The following is a 26481-nucleotide window of genomic DNA, read 5'->3' on the forward strand; positions in this document are numbered from 1 at the left end:
CGCCCAGGCCCTCTGAAGGCAACTGGACTGCTTGTATGGGGGCCTGTGGGAAAACCCAACACAGATACAGTGTACAGCCAAGCCCCGGAGCACTGCTGGGAGAGGGAAAATAAACCCCTCAGTGGTTCTGAAAAGAAAAGCCGGGAATCAAAGCACAAAAACTGCAAAGACCACCCACCTGATGTGCGCCTACCTTTCGGAAACAAATAACTCCTGGCTTCCAGGGCCTGTTTCTAAAAGAACAAACAGACTGAACACTTGGCCTCAAAGCTTTGTGCACCGGGGGATTTGTGGGACGCCGAGGCCCCTCCTCAGCATCCAAAGCTTGAATTAAAGTGGTGCCTATTCAAGGGCTTCCTTGCATGGGCTCTGCACTCCTCCCTGGGAACCTGAAAGACAAGAACTCTCAGGAAGGGAAGGGGTCCTATGTGGCTACTGCTAACTCAGTTCCTCGGACTAAATGGTTGCCCATCTATCTGCTGGGGGATGGTCTGGGCGCCCACTGTCCAGGCTGGTTCCGGGTAATGAGCCCATCGGTGAGCGGGCCATATACTGGCTAGTTGTAAGGCTCTTGTTCCTCCAGCTCTGTGAGAGCCTCTGTAGCCCCTGTTTGGGCTCTTCCCTCCCCCTCCTGCCTGAAGCCTCCCTTCGAACGAATGGCCCTTCTCTTCCTGGAGCCTACAGTTTGATCTTTTTCTGAAGTGGGCACAACAAAGCAAAGCCACTTTCAATGGACTTTCTCCTTCTCAAAAGAATACAAGACCTCTTTGCTTTCTCCCCCTTGGGACTGGGCTTGAAGGGAGGGTGGAATGGGGATGTGACCTGGGGCCCCTGGAATTGCCGCGTGGAGGTGGGAGAAGACGCAGGGAGGGATGGGTTGAGTATTTGGGAGAAACTGAGATGGAGAGCAGCTTAGACTCAACCAAGTGGTGGTACTGTTTTGGAAATAGGTTCGAGGCTAGACAGAGGGCTTTCGGAAGGATGAGGAGGAGAGGAAGAGGGGGTGAGGACCCCCTTTCCTCTGGAACCAGATGGTAAAGAGACAGCAATCAGAAACCACCCACTAAGGCTCTCTATGTCACTTGACCTTGTGAGATGAGTGAGGGCATCTTCCTCTTATAGGTGACCGAACTCCCTCCAGCAACACACCTGGTGCTATAGACTCCAAGGCTCACAATCTTTTCTCATTCCAGTCCTGGTTATCCTGCTTCTTAGGGTTAATGAGATATTAGTAGATGTTCCACAAACAGAATCAAGGGCAACCAATGGGAGTGGCTGAACACACACACACACACACACACACACACACACACACACAGGCCTCTTTTTCCACCGGGTGGGGGAGGTGGGTGGAATGGGGGGGTCGTCCTTTCAGGTCTATCTAGGTTCTAGAAGGAAATTCTCTGAGACAGCAAATAAAATTCTGCCCTGAAGTGGAAAGAGATCTATTTTGAAATGAATACCCAGTAACATTTATGCAACACGCCCCCCCCCAAGGAAAGCCAGAGGAGGTGGAGCAACATGAAAGGCAGGGTAGGTAGATAGGAAACTGCCACAGCCTTGCCTTCCATCCAGGAAGTGGAAAACCTTCACAAGCTCTAATTACATCTTCATCCCGGCTCTTCTGAAGTCTCTGGGCCACGTTAACAATACCCCTTATTTTAGGCATGGACACATTCCAGTACCAAAAGCTTTGGCAATTCTCCTCCAGGCAAGCAGAATCCAGAGCTGGACCTGGAAGCACAGCCTCGTTCTGCAAATCCAGTTGAACGTTATCTCCAGCACAGGAAGCCAAGGTCTTCATTGAGACATTCTGGGGAGAGGGGCATCAGAAGTCCTAGAAATGAATGTGGGCAGAAGTGAGCGATTATCTCTGCACTTTGCACGCAGCCTAAGTGCCGTGTGTGTTCTTCAACCTGGGCATGTCCCTCTGTGTACTTCTATGGGTTTGCTTTGTCACACCAGTGCTGAGGCCCAGGCTGGGTCCCTCGTTTTACATAATGCTACACTGGACAACAAGATCCTCTCCTGACAGAAGCCAGAGGAACCTGGCCGATGTCCATCATGAAGGTTAAGAGGACTGTGATCCTGGGATATGGAGGCTAAGGCTGCTAGAGATGGAAAGGGGAACCAAAACAGTGTTTTGCTAGTTTCTGGTTTGATTTCAATTATGTCATTTCCTGCTGGGAGCTGGGGAGAAGAGGAGGGGAGAATAAGAGAGGAAAAGGGGAGGCAGGGAGGGAGAAAGACACACACAGAGAGAGAAAGAGAGAGAGAGAGAGAGAGAGAGAGAGAGAGAGAGAGAGGAGAATGAATATGTATTAGTGGTTCCACATTGCCAGATAGCACTGGATTCCAAAAGTGATGGTGTCACTCCCTAATGGGCATCCAGCTTTGTTTCTCAGCCCTCTCGAGATTTCTATAGTTATTCCCCATTGGTGAACTACAGATCCCCTATGGAAGCTCAGGGGGTGGGGTCCCACATCTATGACATGACTTTGTGCTATATCCAACATGAGCAGAGCCTGAACCAAGAGAATGTAAAATGCAGTCTGATGTGAAAGTCTCGAGCAACCTTCATCACTGAAGTTCAGTACCCAAGAAAGTACCTCTCTGTGGTCCTGGTTTTCAGACTAAGTCCAAGGAAACTCAGAGACTCCTTAATACATAAAGGAAGGATTAGCGGAACTCCCCTACACACACACACACACACACACACACACACACACACACACACGCACGCACGCACGCACGCACGCACACACGCACACACGCACACACGCACACACACACTTCCTGACTCTGCTCTTACCAATCTTGCACACTACAATTTTTTTTGCAAGATTTTCTTTGACCTTTGCTGGGGTGGGAAGTAGGGAGAAATTTACAAGCAAAGGCAGAGTCCACAGACTTCCAGTCAGCTCTCGCCACAGCTCAGCAGTGTGTGCAGAAGGGTCTGTCAGCAGCCTGCCCCTGCCCTGTGAGCAAGCGGCACTGCGTTTGGTACAACACAGCTGTTACCTCTTGTCCACATCCACACGGCCAGGACTTGGACACGTTAGGTTCATCAGGACCAGGGAGTTAAGTCTCCTGTGACTGGAAACAACCTGGGGCTATTGGGGGTGGGGCTGGGAGCTCTCTGTGTATCGGTTTTTCTGGTGGGTCCAATTTCTCAGGGTTGCAGTTGTCACTCAGAGCCTATTGTTAACTCTTTCAGTTTCCACCCAAACCCATCCTTGTTTGTTTTTCTGGTGCCCACACACCCACGCTTTCAGAAGATAGTTTTCTCCAAGAAATCTGGACCTACAAAAACTAGAACAAAAAAGACGCCATAAAGCATCTGAGTCCAGAGCTCCTTTAGCTGAACCTCTCTGTCCTTCCCGTTTACTCTCAGACAGGCACAATAAAGAAATCCTCCAAAGAGCCAGAGTGCTCAGTAGCCTAGGGAGATGGGGTAGGGTGCCCCATGGCTGCCTGTAACCCTGAGTCCATCCACAGCGCCCCCCCCCCATCTTCAAAATCCTTCAAAAAAACCTAAAGAAAGATTCAAGGGTCGTGCTACAAACCATGTTCACAAACCTTTCCTGCCTTTCTCTGCAAGTGGACACCTGGTAAAGGCCAGTGCAAGCACAAACAACCCAAGGCCGGGCCCGGCTGTGTGGGAGCCAGCTGGAATGTAGACCTTGTGTGCATGTGTGTGCGCACACATGGGAATAGAAACATCTCTGACTCCTGCGGGAGTTCCTTTGCATTAGGTGGGGGTTAGGGGTTGGAAGGTGAGCTCAATGGCTGGGGGAGGGGATTTCCATGTGTCTGAGGAGGAGAACTCACTCGTGCACGTGCACACACATAAATAACAGACATAGGAAACCAAGGGAAGGAAGTTCTGGGGAAAGGATGTGTTTCCTGGTTAAGGGCAGTTGTCTCTGGGATGGGAGGTGGGAACCAGGGAAATTTTGTGTTTTGTGTGTGTGTACAACATGCATGGCAGTGCCCCTCCTCAAGTGGGCAGGGGAGACACTGGGAAAAAATGGCTTGAGAACTGGTGAATATTTTCAGGTAGAGGAGCTGGCAGCTCCCTCCCCGTACCACAGGCTGGTACGCACTGAGTGCAGCTCATTTCCTGTGCTAATCACCAGCCCTTTGTTTATACAGGTCACAACACAGCTGATAGCAGAAACTCAGGCCTCAGCTAGAGTACAGGGCTGCTCGGCAGGGCAGGAGAGTGTGAAGGGAGGTCCCTGCCTTGTTTCTTTTGAAGGACACATGAAATCAATTTTCAACATGAATCTACAATTCCCACCCATCTGTGCCCTGGTGGGGAAGCTTGTTTTCTGTGGAGACCCTTCCCCAGACCCCCCCTTTTTTAACAATCATGTCTTCTTCACTGCTCTAGAGTCAACCCAGTGCCAACTCTGCTCTCCGTGACAGCTTGTGCCATTCCTGGATGCATTTATGTGCTTTTGAATGGGTGCATTTTATAGGTCTGGCTTGCTCTGTTTAGAGTTGAAGTTTGTCCGCCCAACCCCAGAAAGCGTTTATGGGCTTTTTTCTCGGTTTCATCCTGGTTTTGCTTTGTTTGGTAGCACAGAAGGGAAGAGCTTAGCTTACATGCCTAGTTTTGTGAGTGTGTGTGTGTGTGTGTGTGTGTGTGTGTGTGTGTGTGTGTGTGTGTGTGGCCAAGGGAGGTTCAAGATCCTCAGCCTGGTGATCCACAGTGAGTAAGTAGGGAAGTTTGGCCAAATGCAACAGGGACATAGGATAAGAGTTTCTGACCACCTCAACAGGGTAAGAAACTACATTCTGTGAACAAACTCATTGGCATGGGACTTTAGGTCTGTCTGTCTTGCTGCTGTGTTCATTCAAGCAGTGCCCAGTTCATAGTGCACACATGGTGACCCCTATTTAACCATGGTGCACTGCATTCTGTGCAGGGGCCACAGCAGCATTACCAGTTGTGCACAATGCCCCATTGTTTTAGCATAGCTCTGGACCTTGTTAAATCACGTGTCCCAGATGCCTATTTAGGTCTCCAGTTCCGCCTCTGTTCTCCGTTTGGACTAGAGAAAGCAGTGGCAACCATCTTCTGGACACTGGGTTTGGTGAAACAGCCTGGAACCAAGTCTAGACAGAATAACCTTGAAGATTTCACCATGACCTTTGGTCCTGTCAGAAGTTCGGGTACTAGGGGAGGCCCTGAGGCTCACAAGGAGGCAGAAAATGGAGCTGGTATTGTATATTCTCCTCATGCTAAAGGCTAAAACCTACATAAGGCAGTGTCTAAGCACAGAGTCCCAAAATGGGGGCAGTCAGATAGGCTAATAGGGTCATTTCCCTGGGTTTGCCCTGACCTGCCAGGAGGTACCAGTTGTTTATGTCGATGAGGGCTTCCTCAGTCCTTGCTTGGACAAGTCCTTCTGTCACTCTCAGGGGGAACTCGCAGTCACTGAGTCACATAGAGATCATCAAACAATAGCAAACCTCTAAAGCTGGAACTCTTTATTGACTGCTGGAACTCTTCTGAGCTGATGACTAAAACACAAGAAGTTTGCAAGGAACCTGGGGACACTGATGGAAATGGACAGACAGTCAGGCCTAGAATAATGTCCTTTGTAGGAACATTCAGCTCCTGCGAGCCCAGACCCCAGTAGAGTCAACATTCCATGCAATGCAGTGAGGCACCGTACTGATCTATGATTCCAGGCCCAGGCATGAGTAGAGTACTGTGACGACAGCATGTGTTCCGGGCTGGGCTCTGCCCTGCAGAAAATGGGCTCCCTGTTCTTGCCAGTGTCACATGTTAACATACCGACTAGTCCTAGGAGGATGCCAACTGATTCCTACTCCCTTGCTTTCCTCAGAGTGATTCCATGAGTCTTTGATTCCCAAAGCCTTGGAAGACCTTCATCGCCATCTGAACTGGAGTCTTCCCCCCTAAAGGCTTTGCTTTCAGGGAAGGAAACCTAAGTAGGCCCAGCACCCCAAATTCGTCTTTATCTTCATGTCCATCACAGAAGCTCCCTGTTTCTTGTGCTCCTCCAGCTACCTTACAGGGGTTCAAGAGACATCTTAGCTATCTGGGATGCTGATTGTAGGATGATCAGCATCGGACCCACAATTCCAAGAGGGGGATGCCCAACACTCCTTCAGCAATGGGCCATGGGAGAGACAGTTTTCACAAGTGAAATCTGGCCAATCTCATTCTTATCCTTATCCCGACACCCAGAGCTACTTTTCTTTGCCTTTGAAATGGCTGTGTCAGCCCAAGCCCAGCACAGCACCATGTCTTAGTCTAGCCAGTGCTAAGAGTGCTCTGGGAGCTGGCTAGTGTGATACATCAGGGCTGGGGTACCCCGGTCCCTGCATTACCATCATCTAACAAACAGAAATGGTGTGTGCCTCGGAGACTAAGTCCTCTCAAGTGCTCTTTCCCACATGAGCACTGCTCAGAAGTTGAATGGCTGACTACTACGTCTCAGAAACTCCTCTTCAGTCTGTGAACAGGAGAGGAAGGCTGTGAGGCCCAGGGTTCGGCAGCCTTACCTTGGTGGCACTGTCTTTTATTGCCATTGGTTAAATGAGCACAGAGATTCTTTCCTACAGGGTAATGTCTGGAAGGAATCTAGACTCTTGTATGATGTGGGAACTGAAGGAATTCTAAATCTGTCCTTTGTTGTCTTATAAGCCGAGTGCCTGGTCTCTCAAGACTTAGCCTAGTTCTGTAACTCAGCAGACTTTCGGCTGCAGCAGGGCGGATGGTAAATATTTTCAGCTTTCTGCCACAACAGTTAAAGCAGCCAGAGACAATGCCTTAGGAAATTGGCACCGCTGTGGCCTAACAAAACTTTATAAAGTCAGGTTGGGGGCCTGATTAGACCAGCTGGCCGTGGTTTGCTGAGCTCAGCATTAACTCATGGTAGATGCCCAGCAAGCGCTTGGGGGGTTAATTTGTTGGAAGACTGGTGAATAGAAGTCCCAGCTCGTCTAGATAGTGGTCTTAACTTTGTTTACATAGGCCCACATCCTATGTGCCTGCCACAGGGTCAGTACAGCAAGACTCTCTCTGCCTCTCAACTCCCTTCCCCAGCTTTGAGAACTTACAGGCTCATTCAAACTGGCTGCTTAATGGGGAGCAGAGATTTTGTGCCTTCCAGTATGCATTTCCCCTCCCCCCTCCGACTCCCCTCACCCTCCCCACCCAGGGCCTTTCCCCTCCATCCCAACTTTGTGGGACACACAATTTGTAACCTCCTTAAAACCAAAGAAAGGAGGTTTCTGATTCATGTAGATTAAAATCAGCTGCAACCTATTAATGGCCCCGAGCCCAAGACAGATTTTAGGAAACAAAAACACTGGACCAAATTAGACCGAACCAGCCCCTGTCTCCAGGGGAGGGAGGTGGAGAGCAAGGCTGGGGGGTGGAGGGAGTGGCCATGTGGTTTTAATTAATTTGGATTCTCTTAAAGCTAATTCACCCAACACAGAGCATGTGGAAGCACCGTGGCATCCTCCAGCCCCAGAGCCCTGCTCTTCCTGGTGGAAGAGTCTGGTCCTGTTGGGGAGCTGGGACCAGTTGTGTGTCTGTAATTAACAGGTTTCAAAGTGGTTATTTTGGAAGAGAGAATGTCAGTGGCGCGTTAAAATCCTTTCATCAGCCGTCAGCTGGTGTCCCAAGGCCCTCAGGAAGGCCCTTGCCACTTAAGGCTTCAGAGAGCTTGGCCTTCCAAGAGTCCCCTCTGAGAACATGGAGGCTTTTGTGGTGGTTTTCATTATCTTGTTTGGTTACTGGGATCATAAAAATGTTTCTATCTTCCTAGAGTATGCCTAGGATCATTAAAGAGGAAAGCCCCTGCCTCCTGTACCCTTGTGGTAGACAGTGCTGACACTCCATCTGGGGAAACTGAGGCACAGAAGTCCTCATCGGAAGCTGGTCTGAAGTCTTGTGCTCAGTGTTGTTTCTCTTATTGGTGGCATCGTGCTGTCAATCATCAACAGTGGAAGAGGGCTCTGAATTCTGCTGACCTGGTGTTTTGGAATCCTTCTCTTGGTGTGTATGGGGGGAGGGGGAGCAAATTCAAAGGAAGCTTTGAGTCAAATGCTGAAGCACCCAGAGCAGTGATCCAGACTAGCACAGGTATCCAAAGGCTCAAGGGGGGGTGTGCCCCAACCCCTTCCTTGGTGCTCTGGACCCCAAGTTGAGCTATGGAGGGAAAGCAGACATACATGCCATAGAGGTGATTTCTTCTGGCTTCAAACAAAAGACTTCTGTAACCCAGTCATTTCAAAGACTCACCAGAGAATCAGCCACGGGAATTTCTATTAAGGTGGCATTATCTGATACATTGGCACTGGTCTGGACCTACCTCTTACTTTGATGGTGACTGTCCTCCGGAACCTTCTTTAGTGGAGAATGTGGGCAATACACTGGGGGGAATTGCTGTTAAGTGGTGATGCTACATCCCAGAGCAGCTGGTCTCACTCTCAGTAGGACACAGGGAAGAGCTTGTCCACAACAAAGCCGTGGCTGTGAAGGTATGCTCGGAGAATCAGAGCTCAGAGCCGGCCGTCCAGTGGGGCTTTTCTAGTGTGAGCAGTTAGACTGAGGCACTGAGCCACACAGCTGGCTTAGGGGGTTCCTGACTCTCCATGCAGCTTTGCTACCTACATCCTTCCTCCCCAGGCTGTTCTCCTTTGACTAGGCATTCTCATTTATTCATTTGGTATTTCAGCGCCCCTCGGGTGTTAGATGCTTCTAGGCATTGCTAACCTTGCTACCTTGAAGTTATGAAAAGTGGAGAAGGGTAAGATTCTGAGATGCACATTAAAGAGGAAAAGAGATTTCCTCCACTCTCCAATCCAGGTTTTAGGGTAGCTTGGCATCTTGGGAAAATATCCGTTTCTGGTTGCCCTTTTCAAAGGAGTATAGGGTACCGTTATTGTGAAGATGGGATGTAACCTATGCTTCTCCTGTTTGCGCTGACCCTCCACCCCTACTCCAAGCATCCATCATGGCAGCACAGCTCAAAGGATTGTAGAAAGTGGTAGAAATTCTCTGGATGCAAGTGTGGGTGAGGTCGGATGGGGAGCGGGGCCACTGAAGGCAAGCACAGCAGCCTCCGTCTGCCTCGCATCATCTCCTCCTACGCCCATTTGTCAAGCCGTTGCTCTTGTTTACCTCTACGTGAATAGTTCCCTGATTATAAATCAGAGGACTTGGCACCGAGTTTTTGGATTATCTGTGATCTTTAACTTTCCCAGGGCAGAAGAAGTTTAACCAGCGAGTCTCTTTGTTTCTCATGGTTCAGGATCCAAATCACGGAAGTGTTGATCTGTACAGAGTAAGCCAAGTCTAACCCTACCTCTGCCTCCACCCCTGCCTGCCGGCAGCTGGTCACGTGTGCCTCCATTCGTTTATTTGATATAATGAGTATCCAGTGAGTAGCAAGCTGTGTGACAATAGACCACATTCTAGACGCTGAGCGAACGTATAGGGTAAGGACAAAAACATGCCTTTCCTCTTTACCCAGTTTATTATGGATGACAGATGTAACCAAGCAAGCATACCTGGTAACCGGGGGCAACTGGTTCCAGGACACCTACAGATATCAAGGCCTACACACTGTATAACAGCGCTTCAACTTAAGCTATGCACAGGCTGTCCCGCACATCGAGTCACCTCAGCGCCATTTGCAGTGCCAAACGCCATGCAAGTACACAGCTGCTACACTGTGCTCCACAGAGCAAAGACAGAAAAGGCTCTGAACTGTCCGTTAGGGATGCACCCTTTGACTGAATGTTTTCCACCCATGATTGGTCGAACCCTCAGATGTCTGACAATGCACGGTGATAAGTGCCTTGGAGAGTGTAACACGGGCTAGGAGACCGTGGTTCACATGCACTGTTTTGCACGCAGTGGGACCTCAGAGGCCTCTCTGAAGAGGTAACCTGTGAGTTGAGACTGAGTGAAGAGAGTACAGGGGAAGTGCAGGAAGATCCGTCCAGTCTGAAGAGAAGAGCGAGTTCAGTGTGTTTGGGGAAACAGCAAGGAATTATAACGGAGTGAAGGGCGAGATGCCTTACTGTTTAAACAGCAGTGTCAGAGCAGACGGCAGTACCTGACCATAGAAACTTTTGGTGACTTTTGGTTTGTCCTCAGCCATCACCGATCTCCTCAGAGGCCTTAGAGCAGGGCTGATGAAGCAGAGGTGAACACTGGAAAGACTGGAAGGCAAGGACCTCTCCAACTTGGCTTCTGAACATGGAACATCGTAGCTGTTCTTCATCGGCAGCGTCTCAGGTGGAAGCCCCAGGAGGCTGCATGTTTTGACAGGGTGAGGCTGGGCCTGGGAGCTCCCTACCTCACTACCAATTAGTGGATTAGTAGTAGGCCCGGAAAAAGGAAGCCCTGCTGTTTAAACAGTCAGGGTGGGGACTGGTGAGTCACAGAACCCTCGGTCAACAGGACCATGACAGGCTCTGGTGCAGCATCTCAACCTTCATCTGAGCTGCTTGGTCCCCACCGGGGCCTCCGGCATAAATACTGACCAACCTGTTAGGATCTGGCTTTATTTTTGGCTGATTGCATGTTGTCTCGTCAGCTTCCTTCCTAGGCCTTTTCCCTTTGCACAGTGCCAGGCACTTTCCCTGAGAGGAGATGGGGGAAAAGGTGAGGCGTGCCTTTGGAGCTCAGCCAGGCCTGAGATTGGCTTGTCATGTCAACTCATCAGCATTTAGGTCAACTGAACCACATAGAACTCCGCTGAGCAGCGCAGTGGCCATTAACCATCTACAACCACATTTAAGTCAAGATGAAATAATATGTAAAAATGTACTGCCGAGGCTCGCTCACCACGTGTCAAACACCTGATGGCGTAAGGGCTGGTGGCCCCTTCATTGGACAGTGAAGGCACAGAGCATATCCTTCAAGATAAGAATTTCTATTGGACAGTTTTACTTCCTTGCAAAATATGTTAATTCCATAGAAACAGGTTAGCACAAGGTATAGAGTGTGTGCCTAGCTCGTGGAAGGTACCAGGAAACGGTATAGCCTCTGAGGATTTTGTGACTCTCCATACATGACCCTGAAGTTGGGTAGCCGTGTGGCAAGTCCCCCAGTCTCCCTGTCCCTCTGTGTTCTGACATGTGAAATGAGAATGAGAGGTACTCTGGGTACATTCCCCACAGTATAACACAATCCTTCTTTTTCTCAGTAATCCCAGACCCTCGAGAACTGCTCTGTCAACCCTCCGTTGACTGATCTAAGCCAGAATTTAGCATCTCTGGCCCTGCTTTATTTAGTGGAAAGGTTAACACATTGTGGTTCAATAAAGGAGTCTGGAGATTCTAGTCACTGCAAAGGGCTTGACCATGGTTAGTGGTATGAAGTTCTAATGAAACAAATGGACAGTTCTAATCAAGAAAATATATATCTTTTAATGGAGGGCATGGTAGCACAGGCCTATCCAAGCTATCCAGGACGCTGAGGCAGGAGGATTAAAAGTTTAAGACCTGTTAGAGCAACTTAGTCAGATCTTGTCTCAAAATGAAAACAAAACAAATGCAAACACAAGGCCCTATGTTAGCTCAGTAGTAGAGCGGTTGCCTAGTATGTACAAGGTTGAGATTCAGCACTGCAAAGACAATAAAATCATTTGGCTCAAGGCAGGGGTTCAACCCCTCACAACAGTCTGAAAGAAGTTGGGGCTGCAGATACGTGTGGCTCAGTTGGTAAAACGATTGCTTCCACACTCGGCAGACCTGAGTTTGACTCCCAGAAACCAAGTAAGAATGCCAGGCACAGTGGTGTGTGCCAGCGCAGGGGACAAGGGAACAAGCAGATCCTGGTTTTTGCTGGCTGCCCAGCCTATCCTACTTTCTGAATTCCAGACCAATGAGAGAGACCCTATCTCAAAACCCACGGTAGATAGCATCTGAGAAACGACGCCTGAGGATAACCTTCGGTCATAAAACTGCGTGCATGTGTGCATGCGTACGTGTGTGTGTGTGTGTGCACGCATGCACACACACATCAAAAGTCCCACCTCATGTGTCCCTGTGGGAAGCACCATTCTAGAAGGAGGCTCTCAAGCAGCCCTTCCAGGGTCGCAGATCAGGCCCCTCCTTCTCATGTTGGGTTTTTTTTTTGTTGTTGTTGTTAAAGCTCTATTGATGGCAGGCATTTGGAGGGTAGAAGTTGGGGTTTGCCTGGGGCTAGAAGGAAGTCATTTGCAGGGCAGGATAATGTGTGGCTTAAGAGCTGGGGCTGAAATTCTCTCCACCTGTTTCAAGTGTTTCAGGAGAGGTTTTCAACTCCCAATTACCTTCCAGAACTGTTCAACGGAGATCCTATCTCCACTGCCTGTTTTCTTTCATTTCCGATAAGGACAAGGGAAAGGAGCAAGAGGCCCAAGACTAACATTCTCACACTCCCTGAAACAAAATTTCACACAGTGAATGACTTGCTTTGGTTTTCCAAGAAGCAGGCAGTCTCTGTTCGGGGGGGAGGCACGGCTGGAACTGCAGAAGCAAAGGCAGCTGGGGTCTCTCTCGGAAAGCTCGGGCGAAACTGGCCCAGTCCAATGAAACTTTTGAAATCTCTCCTTTCAAACTAGGGCTTTCTCAATTAATACAACTTCAGGCTTCTAGCTGTTCAGATCAAAACCCTGGAGCCATCCTTGAAATCTGTCTGTCCAGTCACGCCCACTTCCAAGCTGCCCTTAAGTCTGTTGGCTCCATTGTCTAAACAAAGCTGGAATCCAACTGGTCCTCACAGTCTCACTGCCGCGTCCTGGTCTCATCCACCTGCATCTCCTCCCTAACTGACTGCTACAAAAACTTCCTAACACCCTCCCAAACCCTCCCAGTTGCTCTAAAATGTACTTTCAGCTTAACAGTCAGACTACTTCCGGTGTCTCTTAAACCCACCCACACAGGCTCAAAAAGCTCCTGTTGCGTTCAGAGTAAAAGCCGCTACCTCAGCCACTGAGACGCCAAATCATGTGCCTCCGTCAATACTCAGAGCTCTCCTCCTTCTGCCTCAATCGTTCCAGTCTTTGCCCATTAGTGACCCAACTCTTGGAGACCATGATTGTCCAGGGAGCCTGATCTAGAAGGACTAATGATGCCATCCCAGCTAGGCTATTGCCATTCAAAAAGCAAAACAAAACAATGACAAGGATGACAACCAAGACGACGATGACAATAACAACAACAACAACAGCAACAACAACACAGTAAGACAAGTAGGCTAAAGAGAAGAGTTAAAACTCCCAGGGGCAGATCCAGGTAGCTCACTCTGATCACATAGGGCTTAGTACTCTGCATGATGGCTGCTGTAGAAACTTCAGTTTGACTCATTCACGGCATTGTGGGAACAACGGCAGAGTAAGGGAGGCTGCCTTCCTTGGAGCTGGGGAGATGCCTCGGCAGTTACAAGCGCATAATGCCTATGCAAAGGATCTGGCTTCAGTTACAGCATCTGGTGGCTCACAACTGCCTGGAACTCCAGTCCCAGGGGCTCTGATGCCCTCTTCTGGCGTCAGTAGGTACCTGCACTCATATGGTACACATAAAATTCGCACAGGCACACACATCCACATAAATAAAAAAAAATTTTTTTTTTGAAGACTCACAATGGAGTCTTTGATAGCATGCTATTCAGACTGGTTTCTTCAGACTAGCACTCTCAGCTGCATTGTGTCTTGAGTTTCATTGATGATTCCAAAGAGTCTTTGTTTACATAGATTGTATCCATTGGTAAATCCTCGGGTGACAGTCTCTGAATTCTCATCAGCTAGAACTCATGCTTGCCTGTGCTTGCCCAGGGCCAGCTAGCCCTTGTCACAAGTAAAGTGACTTCAGAGGGAGGGTCATAAAAGGGCCCTCAGGTCCCTAACTGGTCTCTTCTGTCACTCTGAGGAAGACCAGTCACTTGTGATTTGAGTCCACTGGAAATACTCATGGAGAAAAACCAAGACCTGCACCTGCCAAAAGCCAGCAACTGTCCCGGGCTTCAGAGAGTCAGCAATCTCAGGGCAGATCCGTTAACTCCTGTGTGGCCTGCAGACAGCTCCAACCTCAAGAGACCCTGACCCACCCAGGGCGTACCTGAGTCTCAGGAACTATGGGAAACAACCAAGGAGTAATGCTGCTTTACTCTAACGGGCCGAGGGTGCTTCGTTACGCAACCATAATTAAGTGCTTTTTATTGTGCTGTGAATTAAAACAGAAAACAGTGTCAATGCGTTGTTGCATTGCAACAAACTATATTTATTCATTTGAATGGATACATTTTAATACTTAGTCATTTGTTAACCTTAACTCATTTAAAAATTTAAATACATTTTTCATTGTAAAAACAACTGCCTACCAAAACAAAACAAAGTGTGGCGAGAAGGGTGATGGCAGTGCATGGGTTTTTTGTTTTTTGCTTTTTGTTTTTTTTCAAATCTCTTTAATGTCTGGCTTAATAGAAGACAGCTGGGTCCTCACGTATGGACTTCTGCAGTCAGTGGTCCTGATGTTGCTTTGTTTGCAGCCTGTGAAGGAGGCACAGCCTTCCTTCACTGTTGGAAAAGGGAGGAGTACTTTAATGGCCTTTTCAGATAATTACGGATCTTCTCTGACTCGACTCTGTAGTCAAGTAATAGAAGGTTACTTGCGATGTGGAATGTGAAACCCAATCAGTGAACTCTGTGTTCTTGAGTACGTTAAAATCCCTAGGTCCAGCTTGTACTTGGACTGGGTCTTTAGGGTGTGCGTGGTAACGCTGTGCATGGGTCACTTGGGAAACATTGCTTCATTAAACTGTGCAGCTCTCCCCAGTTTGATCTATTCCGTGATGAAAACGAAAACTCCGTGTTTCTTAACAGCACTGTTGATTTAATCAGAAACGTCTGTCCATGTGGGGGAGGTGTCAAGACCGTGGCGGCAGACATTTTTTCAAAACTTCTAAGTTTTGCTCAAAGTTTCTATTTTGGCCACCGATATTGTCAGTCACCTTTGTGTGGCAATCTCGGGTGGTTGTTTTTGCTTGTTTGTTTCTTTTTGTTTTGTTTTGTTTTTTTCAGAAAATGCCTGCCACATGACCTTCTCTGAATACCTAAGCTTATCTAGACTTTTGCATTCTGCAAAAGTGGTTCATTCTATTCACAACACCCCCAGGTACTTCTCAAGAACAGCAGCTCACAGAGAGATGTGCTAGCAGGGCCCCATGCCCCCACATCTCAACTCATTGTACAGGACAGTAAACGAGGGAGCTGCAGGCAAGCCTTTATGGCTGCTTCATCTAGAACATTCTGAAACACAACTGGCCTCGTCCTCTCACCTACCCCCAAAGTTTGTAGCACTAAAGATTACCATGGTGGCCAGAATAGTCTGGTGACCGCGATGTCACCCCAAATGTCAACATAGTAAGAAGGAAATAGCATCTTGCTGTTTTTAGGGAAATACCTGTGGCCTTGCTGACACAATGACCCTATGTCATGGGCTGCAAAGGTTCCCCAGACTCACCATGAGAGCCACTGTTTTCAGAAACAAGTGACATTGCATTACGTGACCCATTTTAAGGCGACTGCTATGTGCTAAGGCATGCATGGACTAAACCTTTGTGCATAGCCGTAAAGGCTGCCTCTTCTGTAAGCTAGGACACTATCGATAAAGAGCAGTATATATCCGGTGGCTAGGGTAGAAACGGCTTCTTTATTAAGGCAATGAGAGTAATCTTCATGCCTTTGTTTATCCCATTCATCAGTCTCTGAGAAGTTCCTCGGACAATCAGTGTTGAATACATAGCGGATGAGGAAGCTAACACCCACACTTCTATGTAGCTCCCCTTCATCTGACGGGCAGCGAAGCTAGCTGATGCAGAAGAGACCCATTTCAGGTCAGTAGGGTTCCCTCCTGCTCCAGGCCAGGGCTGCCGAGGCACTCATGCCAACAGTATGTGTACGATGTGTCTAGAGAGCAGCAGGCTGTGTGGAAGGACTGAGGCCTTACCTCTTCTACAATGCCTGGAGATTCCTAGCCCAGAGCACACGATGTCATTGCTTCATTCTCGCTTAGTTTAGCTGGCAGAAGTGCAGAACAGACTTGAACGCTGACTGGTCTGGGCCCTATGGTTAGTGACTATGTGGCTCTCCTGTCTGAGGGCAGACCCAGGTCTACAGGCGGGGGTGGGGGGCAGCAGGCCGCTGTGTCCTGAGCCTTGGGAACTGGAAACCTTTCCATATCTGTTTGCCTGGTTGGGGGCAGGAGGAAATCACCAAAACCTTCAAACACAAGGCCAGAGCTGGGAAACAAAGGGAAGGCCTTAAGTGGCCAGTGACCTTGGGTCATATGAGCACCCTGGGGACCTCCTCCGTCGTCTTCCATCCTTTCAGATCCTCCAGCATCCAGTCTTTTCATCGTCCTCCAGGTCAGCAGGGTCAGGTTGACTCAGAGGACCAGAGAGTTTATCAAATGGGCCAGAAGCAGGTATGAGGGTGCCCTTCCCACTAAAAGCCAGGTGAACCAAATGAACAGTGTACCGAAGCCAGCATCCCACACTGACTGAATTTTCTCCCCTTCTTCCTTGTCCTTCTCCCTCTTTTTCTGATTTGGAACCCTGTGAGAGCACTGGGAACCAGTCACCAAAGCAGACCATTAGCGGACTGAAGGATGTAAGGAAAGATTCAGAGGGCAGGCAGCCTACACTAAGAGCCCAGGAACCAGCACACAGAGCCATCCAGAAGCTTCCGAGGAATGCCACCACCCTACGGTGTGCTGGAACCATGGGCGTGCACACACCTTGTCCCACCTTCACAATCACAGTAACATGGTTGACAGTAGCGAGAATATTTACACCACGGATATTGGCAGGCTGCAAATCAGACTCCCACACTCACTGATGGCCACACGTTTACCAACATACCAGTACCTCCACCATAGCAAATATCCATCCCTCCAGATATAATTCTCTGAAGGATTACGCTGGAATTCTAGGGAGACAAAACAGGGTGGGAGTGTTGTTATTTAACATGTAGATTTCTTGGCCATCCTGAACTAAGGAGGTCTGTTTCTCTGGAGGCAGGGCCTGTAGGAAAACTCTTTTTAGCAAACCCTTAAGGCTATTAATAAATTCAATAAAATTTGAGACTTCAGGCTTAGGGAGTGGGAGAGGAGAGTGGGTGTGCATATGGCTCTTGGCATCTGGAATAAACAGCTGGCGTCTGTCCCAGTTGGCTAGAGAACCGGCAGCTGTTTTACCTCGAGATATAACTTCGTGACAGGAAAAAGAGGTGGGAATTCTGGGTTTCCAGCTACTCACTGACAACACGATTGGCTCTGCATTGGATCTCAGGATGTCTCCACTTTGCAGCCTGGAGATTTTGACCCAAGTCAGCATAAACACATGCCCAGATAGACATATGTCCCATCGAGGAGAAAGACTTCACGGTTTGGCCCAGTAGGCAGCTGGTATAGCACAGGAACCCCTCAGCCAGCTCAACACCAGACTGCTCAGGACAGTGGTTCTTTCTGAGGGGGTACAGGCAGAATCAAGAACTGTCACAGCCAGGAATGGTTTTTAAAGCAAAGAGCTGTTGATTACCTTCCGCTGAGCCAGGAAGAGAAAGTTAGTTAGGGCAGAAAAAGGAAAGGATGAAGAATGGGAGAGGAAGGGGTGGCGAGATGGTTCAGTCAGTAAGAGCGCTTTGTTCCAAGCCTGAAGACCCAGATTCCTAGACCCACATGGTTGGAAGAGAGAACAGTGGCACATACATTGGAACATGCACATGTATGTGTACACATACACACACACACACACACACACACACACACACACACACGTCATAAAAAAAGTTTAAAAAGAAAAGGAGAAGAAACAAACCTTTTCCCAGTTGTGAAACAGAAAGTGTCCAGGGATCCCAGCTCTGCCTTAGACTGGTTTGTGTACCCACCTGACCGGGCAGTTTAGACTCTTTATTTTTTTTCTCCTGAAAGCTTAACTATGTTTTGAAATAGTCTTGGGGGGTGGATAGTGATAGGAGAACAAAGACAGAGCTGGCATATGGAGGAGCTGGGGTTTGGACGGACAACTTCTGTGACTGAAGGCTAATATACTGCCCCCCAGACTCCCAAGCTTAATGCAGTATTTTTCTGCATGTGCTGGGAGCCCAGGAGGGCCCTTTCTAGCCCACAGAGGCAATGGTGATAGACACAGGGGCTCAAATGAATTCTTAGACTATCAGAGTCGCCATATCCAATGCAAATTCAGAAACATAGTCCAAAACCACATGTAAAACGTTCAGGGCTGTAGGATATTAAATTGTAAACTATTAGATTACCGGCTATTAGATTATGTGCTGGAGTGGATAACAGAGAGTCAACCATGTTTGTGCATACACTGTAGACACACCCTGTTTCAGGCATTTAAGCTTGCAGCTTGTTCATGATTGTGCCTGGTGTGTTTATCCTAACAATTCAGGGCTGTTATTAAACATGAAGCTTCATCAAATACAAGGCAGACAAAGCCAAATGGCCCCACTTGAGAAAAACAAGATGTGATCTCAAGTGTTTTCTAGTCTCTCTCTGTGTCCAGAAACTCTTCCTGACTGCATAAACCATCTCTGCTTTGAAATCATGGATTCAGGGCTGAGAATATAGCTTGTGGTAGAGCATTTGCCTAATGTGATCAAGATCCTGAGTTCAATTCCCAGCACCGTAACCACACAGAGAGGGAGGGGAGGGAAGGAGGGAGACAGACAGAGAAAGAAGTCATTCATTCAGTAAATACACGGACCTACCAGATCACTCAGATCTACATAAACAGAATAAGGAAAGCTCACACGCAACAGTCATCTGCGTTAAAGAAAAAAAAGGACAGAGAAACTTGGCCTCATTCACATGAACTTTAGTTTATCTAGAAGTAGATAGGAGACAAATACACAGATAAGGGTGTGCCTGTGCATTGTCTTTGGGACTATGAAAGGAAGGTGTGCGGCCCGCAAAGGTCATCTGCTCAGAGGGAGTTTCCACGGAGTCCTTGCTGTGATGTGGGGTTTGATTGGTTTTAAGGACCTGGGGTCGAGGTGAGAGGAGATGGAGAGCTCTGAGGAGGACATTGGAAAGGGAAGGGCCAGCGGCACAGTGAGGACAGCAGCCCTCCGCCTGGATAAGATCATTCAGGATGCCGAATGAGAGCCAGGCTGAGACTGAGGTAGCTCCCTGGATCACCCAGGGCCCTAGGATACATCTGAGTCCTGTCTCCTGTCTTCCCACAAGCCAGACCAGCAATTTCAGAGTCTCAGAATTTGAACAGATCACCTTTCTCTTCCTTCTTCAGTCTCTATTCCAACCTAAACCCATTGCTTCTCGGCGCTTCTAAGCAGGGAGGAGCTAAGGAAGCATAGCTAGTTCACGTTTCTTGAAATACCCAAGGGAACAGAGGCAGTAGGAAGTCTCCAACATGGATCTCAGGCAACTTCAGATATTTAAGACAAATCCCTTGAGAGGAAAGACACCGGATTGGGGCTGGCACCCTCTGCCTCCCTGCTTCCTTATACTGTTTCCCAGCTGCTCTTCCTCGACCCTGTTCAGACTGACTGCAGCAGAAGGAGCCCTGACATTGAACGTCATCTAACACTTATTGAACATTTGGTATACACAGGTCCCAAACAGGCACTTCACGTGGGCTAACCCCATGTGGACCCCACACACTCTCTGAGGTTGGATTAGTTACTGCTCTCACTGCGTGGGTGAGGTCCTGTGAGTCAGCTGATCGATTAAACGAGGTGCTCCAGGTCCACATGCGGAGCCATCCAGAGACTCTCCACATTTGGGTTTGCTGTTTTGAATGCACAAAACGAATCCTTCTTCTGGTTCTTTGAGGCGGGTCTTAGCCTTACTGTGTTGAGTTCCGTTCTGAGGTCGGGCAGCCTAGGTGGAGCCCAAGGTTACTGATTTCAAACAAGAAAAGAGTTATGTGTGGGGCCAGTTTCTGTCTCTTGAGAGAAAACAAAATAAAAAAGCAAATCCCAAACTTCCAGGGCAGAACTGAAGTCATAGTCTCTTCAGACCAAACCTCTTGGGCAGTCTTGAGGGGACTGCAGAATATAGACAATTCCTCTAGCACTTCTGAGATGCGTGGCTTCTTCTCTCTCTGAAGCAGAACCTTTGCGAAGTTCTATAATCCTCCCTGTAGCTCAGAGGCCTGGCCACCCGCCGTAGAGCAACCCAGAGCCACGTGATTTGCAGCATGTACCGACTCGCACATGGAAGACAGTAATTACCTCCAATTCCAGTTAGGAAAGCTGAACCCTGCCTTTTTCGTGCCTCAAACAATTATTGAAATGCCTTTTGAAGCACTGGACAGAAGAGAAAAGCAAAACAAACCAGAGCCAATTAGAGCCTGGGATTTGAGGGTGGCTTAGAATGGTGCAGCTCGACTTGGGAGGAACTGTGGGAGAGGGTCAGAGGTCACCTCAAAGCTCCAGCTGCCAGCCAAACTTTGCTTGTGCCAAAAGAGCCATTACTTTGCCTTTAGAATCAGGGCCCTCGCCCTGCCTGGGGAATGTTTTGCAGGAACAGCCTCTGCATGGCTGTCGGAGAAGGCTCCCTGATTAGATAAGGCCTGGAATGTGTTTGATGTTGTGCAAAACAGTCTCTGACAGCTTTCCTAACTCGATGTCCAAGGCTTTTCCTCAAGCAGAGACTCTAGTGTACAAAGCGAGCTCACAGAGAGCTCTTCTGCAGGGATGCACCTTGGAGGGGTCTGCGCGTGAGTGTACCGCTGATCGGCAAGGTCTCCTGCGCATGCGTGTACCACTGAGCGTCAAGGTCTTCTGGCTCTGGATCTCTTCTGGTGGCTCAGAGGCAGCTTGAGTAACCATTGCTGCCAGTGGAAACCAAGATACCCTCCATGAAGGTTACAAATGGCCTTTGGGTGGCGTGGGATCTGGGGGAAGTACTTCTTTATGGAACTCAAAGACAGTCCCATTCAAAGCTGTGACAGTGCAGGCCAGTGAGTTGGAGCATGAAAGGTTGAAACCCAGGTTAAAGAGGATCTGGCCAGGGGTTGCCTGGGAGATAATTTGAGTTAATAAATTCAGACTGCCTGTCAGGGCAAGGTGGCGCCATCCAGGAAGTTCCAGTTTGAGTTTGGGTTAGGATCTGGGTAAGCAAGCAATAGGCACCAAATAGCCAACGTTCCTAACTCGGCCTGAGCAGGCAGCTTTGATTTTGCTCTTGGCATGAGTGCCAAGTTCTCCATTTGCCTGTCATCCACCCATTTCCTATGCCTTCATGTCTGCCGTCTACTGTAAGAAATGGTCCTTGAAGGAATAATATTCCTATAGAAAGAACAAGATGACACATTGCTTAAAAATGGTATAAATGCGACATTCTGGTGGTATGCAAGGCTGGGTCTGCCCAACACAGTGGTAAATGCTTTTAATCACAGTGCTTCAGAGGCAGAGGCAGATGGATCTCTCTGAGTACAAGGCCAGCCTGGTCTACAAAGTAGGTTCAGGACCAGCCAAGGCTATAGAGTGAGTCCCTGTATAAGAACTAAATTAAAGAAAACAAACAAAAAACAAAAACAAAATAGACTGTTCTGTGGTTGGGAGAGGAGGTTCATGCTGCACCTCCTTTTTGGATAAGAATGGTAGCTAAGATATTCATGGCTTTCTATTCTTGGGTTGTTGCCTGGTACGCCCTCTGCTCCCTCCGGCCCTAAATGGGAAGTGCTGTGATTAGCCTTGCTGCAGATGGGAAGGGGACAGAGAAAGGTCAACAACCTGGCCAAGGACACGTGGAGTGAGGGGTCCACAGAGAGCAGCTGTCATGATCCAAAAGGGACTTAGACATACCCAAGTTCTAAAATAGGCTTTGGTTTTAAAATTAAACCCTTTAAGGCTCCCACAGAGCAACACTGAGAGATGAGCAAAGCAGACTAGTAGAAAGAAAAATATATGGACACCCCCCCCCCAATAAACCCTGTCTGAGACAAATCAGGGGCCTTCTCGATCCTCACTCCTCACAGGAATGTGTCAGGATGAAGGGAGAGGACTGAGAGGATCCACTGCTCTGGTTGTAGGTGAATGGCCCCATAGGCTAAAGCTGGCTTTAAGTAGAGTTCCTAGCTGATCCAAGACACACAGTTTAGGGAACGTTCTAGAGTTCAGAACTGCATTAACCGTGGAGGACATTCATCTTTTCTTCTGTTTCACGTGGTCATTGTTCAGGAGGAATCCAGATTCTGTCAGCCAGGTCACACAGAAGGCCCTCCTTTACTAGGTTAGAACGAGGACCAGACACATTGCAGTTCTAGTCTTGGGGGGGTTCCAGTTTTTCAAGATACAAGTGCAAAGCCTAGGGCTGTCTTCAGCAGTGCAGTGCGGGTCTACCGAAGCCTGAGGCCCTGGTTTTGGTCCTCACCACACAAAGTAAAAAGATCAAGATGACAAAGACAACAGCAATGGCGACACAGGATGGGGAAGAGGGCATGCCTATGGCTCTTTGGAGCAAATCATGTGCCAGGTGTGGTGGCACACCCCTGTAATACCAGCACTTGGATACTGAGGCGGGAGGATTACGAGTTGCCCACAGTAAGACACTGAAACATGCTTTCCCAATGTTTTCTCGGAAGCAGGTTCCCAATATGCCTGGCAGAGGTCACCCCTTATTTAGCCTTTTCTCTACTAGACCAAGAGTACCATAAAAGTAGCTTGGCCTATGCTACTAGAAGGTGTGGCCTTATTGGAGGAGGTGTGGCCTTATTGGAGGAAGTGTATCACTGTGGAGGTGGGGCTTTGAGGTCTCATAATCCTGCCAGTGGGATCCAGACCTCCCTCCTTGCTGCTTTCAGATCAAGATGTAGAACACTCAGCTTCTTCTCCAGCACCATGTCTGCCTGCATGATGCCATGCCTCCCACCATGATGATAATGGACTGAGCCCCAATTAAGCCAGCCCCAATTAAATGTTGTCCTTTATAAGAGTTGCCTTGGTCATGGTTTCTCTTCACAGCAATGAATCCCAAACTAAGAGAAGGGGGTCTTGGATTTTTTTTTCTTTTGAGGCCTGTGCTAGGCAGAGTAATGACTGTCCAATGATGTCACCACCCTAATCCATGTGTCATATGATGAGAAAGAGTCAAGGTAGGAGATGACATTGACGTGCAAGCCAGTTGACTTGAGAATGCAGAGATGACCCTGGATTGCATAAGTGTTTCATTAACCACAGAAGAGAATCATGCCATATCAGAAAGACTCGATGAGCCTTGAAGGCAGAAGGAGCCATGAGTCACGGGCTGTGGATGACTTTTATATTCAGACCAAAGCAAGACAATGGATTTTGCTTCCTGAACCCCCAGAAATAAGTGAGGCTCTGACAGTGGCTTTATTATAGCCCCATATCTGACTTTTGACCTCCAGGAGTATAAAATAACAAATCTGCATTGCCATGAAGAAACTCACTAGAGCAGCCGTGGAAACTCTTATGGTATCATAGATCTCTCCTCTAAGATCCTGGGACAGCCTCTGGCAGATCCCCTGACTTGGGGGCCTGCAACCATGATAATTACCACAGTGGTTTCCTGGAGGTCCTTGTGGTCTCCTTGGCCTAGTCACACCCGAATGTGAGCAGTTCGGCCCCCAGAGCCTCCCCACCTAGGGTCTCTTCTTGGTGAGTCATGTTCCCTGTCTGGACAGCATGTGGGGGCCTCTCTGAAGTGTAATCCCCTTGTCCAATGGCATCAATGAGCTGTTCACACTCACCCCAAATACCAGACAGTGCTGGACAGCACGGGAGCAGGGAGAGTTTTCTTCCCTTCCTACAAGGCTGAAGTGTGGCATGGCAGGCGTCAGTCTTGAAGGAACCCTCTATATCTGACAGGTCGTCTGATGGAGAATACTTTGGATTTGTGATTTCTCCCAATCCCATCCCATCTGTCATATGAATCTTTAAGCTGTTAAGAAACTAGAATGTGGGGCTAGAGAGAAGGCTCAAAGATGGAAAACACTTGATTGTTCTTACAGAAGAATCAAGTTCAATTCCCAGCACCCACATGATGGTTTACAACCATACCTCCCGGTTCTAGGGACTCCAATACCACCTTCTGACCTCCAAGGACACTAGCCAGCATGTGGTACACATGCATAAATGCAGGCAAAACACTCATATACATAAAATAAAATATACATATACAATAAAATACTCATATACATAAAATAAAAATAAAAATAAACTAGAATTCTCGGAGCTTTGGTTCAGACTCTTACAAGCTCTGTGACATTGGGAAAGTCATCTAGGACTGGGGAAACAGCCTAACAAGTATGAGGTCCAAGGTTCAATTCTTGATACTGAAAAAGAGAGGAAAGAATCCAACCTTGGGCCTCAGTTTTCTCGCCTGTATAATGGGTAGAATACATGAGTCATTATAGCCAGGTATAGAGAAGGATGTGTATAGCACTTTATGTGTTTCCTTTTATTGCTTTCATTCATCGTCCTTGATATTTGTTTGCTGGCTTATCGGTTTGTTTTGAGACAGGGTCCTGATATGTAGCCCTAGACTCAAACTCGTGGGTCTCCTGCCTCATCCTCCCAAGTGCTGGGGCCACAAGCATGGGTCACCACAGCCAGCTGCCATTGGGTGCATCAGAAAAGCCATCTTTTCTGTGAATCACATCTTTGCTGTGAATCTTATCACCAGAGCGGGAGAGGAAGGAAGTGCTGGTACTTACAGCATGGAAGCCTGGGTATCTAAGTCTGCCTGGAAAACTTCTTTTTCCCACGCATGTCTTCAGGAAATAGGCCCCGCTGTGCCACCGCCAGGGGAGTGATTATCCGGAAGGCAAAGCCTGTGTTTAGAGTTATGCAATGGAGAGAGGGCATTTCGGTCGCTGACTCACCCACTGGCACAGCAGCCTGACTTATCCCTACTGCGGCAGAGTGCCTCCCTCGCTCGCTTGGCAAACATTCGCCTCGGATCAATCTCTCTTCGGGTCCAACCAAGAGCCGGTGGCAGTTAGACTACCTGACTCCTCGGGACTTAGGGCCCCCAAGGGGGAAAAGGTCAGGGGAAAAGACCCTCTTGCTTTCAGCCCAGGGTGACCCTGACTCCTGGGTCGTTTGCCGGTGTTGGACCGTTCACAACAGGCTTGTCCCTTTAGGGGTGGCAACCAATGTTCCCCAACAACTTTGTGGCTTGGATCTGCCCAAGGAAGTGGCTCTTTCAATGGCTGCTCGAGAGCTGCTCAGGATGCTTCAGTCATGACTTGTACAAGAGAGAAGTTTGTGCGCGAATCAGAGTGCTCAGGAGAGAACAAAGCCATGTCTGCACAAAGTTCCAACTATAAACCACAGTATGAGCAACAACAACAAAATTTGACACCGTCTCTGGCACTGTCCAGACTGAGAACAACAGAACCGCGTTTTTGGGACCTTCTCGTAATTTGATTCCCAGGGAAAAGGAAGGTTTGGATTAAATTATTTTATCAGCGCAAAAAACCCACTGGTTTCTACAAGCTAACCTGCAGTCCAGGCAGTTAGGTTTCTTGGCGTCTTGCATGTGGAGAAGGTAGGAAAGAGAGAGGAGCTGGGCAGAGAGTGCTCCTTCCTTCTCTGTACTGGCTGGCTGGGGCCCCTGACCGGGCTCAGCCACTATTGGACACTCCTGTTCCCAGGGATCACAGCCGGCTGGAGGGAGCTGTCTGTGTCTCTGAGCATCTGCTGAGGTGAATGTGCTGTAGAGACACACCCGAATTTGTGGGTTTGCTCTTCCTTTAGTGCTGTGTGATTTAGACAAATTACATAACTCTACACACAGGGAAGGCATCCTCTCGCCTGTTGGAAAAGACACAGACTTTGAAGCTAGGCAATTACCTCACTGGGCCATCTATGGGTAGTGGCTGGCTGGTTTTATCATAAATAAAAATGACTCAAGTCAAAGATCGCAAGCTTACAGAATCATCTAGATGGAAAGAACGCAGCAAGAAATGAGCCAATTGGAAGTTAATTTATTAATAATTAATCACAATTGTTTTCAAGTGGGATTGTCAGATAATTACCTTTTCTCCTTTATACTTTTCTAGATTTTCCTAATCCTCAATAAATAGGAGTTTCAAGTTTACTTTTCTGTGTTTATGTGTGGTCGTTTGCATATGTGTGTGTGCACACTTGTGTGCTCGAGAGTGAGACCACATGTAGGGATAAGTATGTGTGTGGGTTTACATGTATGGAGGCAGGGGATGATGCCTTCCTCTCTTGATATCTTTCTTTTTTTTTTTTTTTTTGGTTCCTTTTTTTTTTTTTTTGGAGCTGGGGACCGAACCCAGGGCCTTGCGCTTCCTAGGCAAGTCCTCTACCACTGAGCTAAATCCCCAACCCCTTGATATCTTTCTTAATTTTTTTTTTGTGGCAGTTTCTCACTGAACCTGGAGCTATTTGGCTGAACTGGGTGGCCAGACAGCTCCAGGGTCTGCCTGGCTCTGCTCCATCAATGCTG

The 26481-nt window shown here is 48.3% G+C and overlaps 1 long non-coding RNA gene across 4 annotated transcripts; it reads right to left on the reverse strand.

The window, feature by feature from the left end:
- Positions 1-1422: 1422 nt before the first annotated feature.
- On the reverse strand, positions 1423-26226 carry LOC102546647 (uncharacterized). 4 transcript variants are annotated; one of them, XR_010052718.1, is made up of 3 exons: positions 25508-26218; positions 24719-24835; positions 1423-1837 (listed from the first exon to the last, which is right to left on the reverse strand). It is a non-coding gene; the product is annotated as an uncharacterized LOC102546647 (long non-coding RNA). The 4 variants fall into 4 exon arrangements; XR_005506075.2 differs by lacking the exon at positions 1423-1837 and adding an exon at positions 9512-21326 and having other exon boundaries at positions 25508-26223; XR_005506076.2 differs by having other exon boundaries at positions 24719-26226.
- Positions 26227-26481: the final 255 nt, after the last annotated feature.

This window comes from Rattus norvegicus, chromosome 6, assembly GCF_036323735.1.
Source record: "Rattus norvegicus strain BN/NHsdMcwi chromosome 6, GRCr8, whole genome shotgun sequence".
Taxonomy (NCBI): Eukaryota; Metazoa; Chordata; class Mammalia; order Rodentia; family Muridae; genus Rattus; species Rattus norvegicus.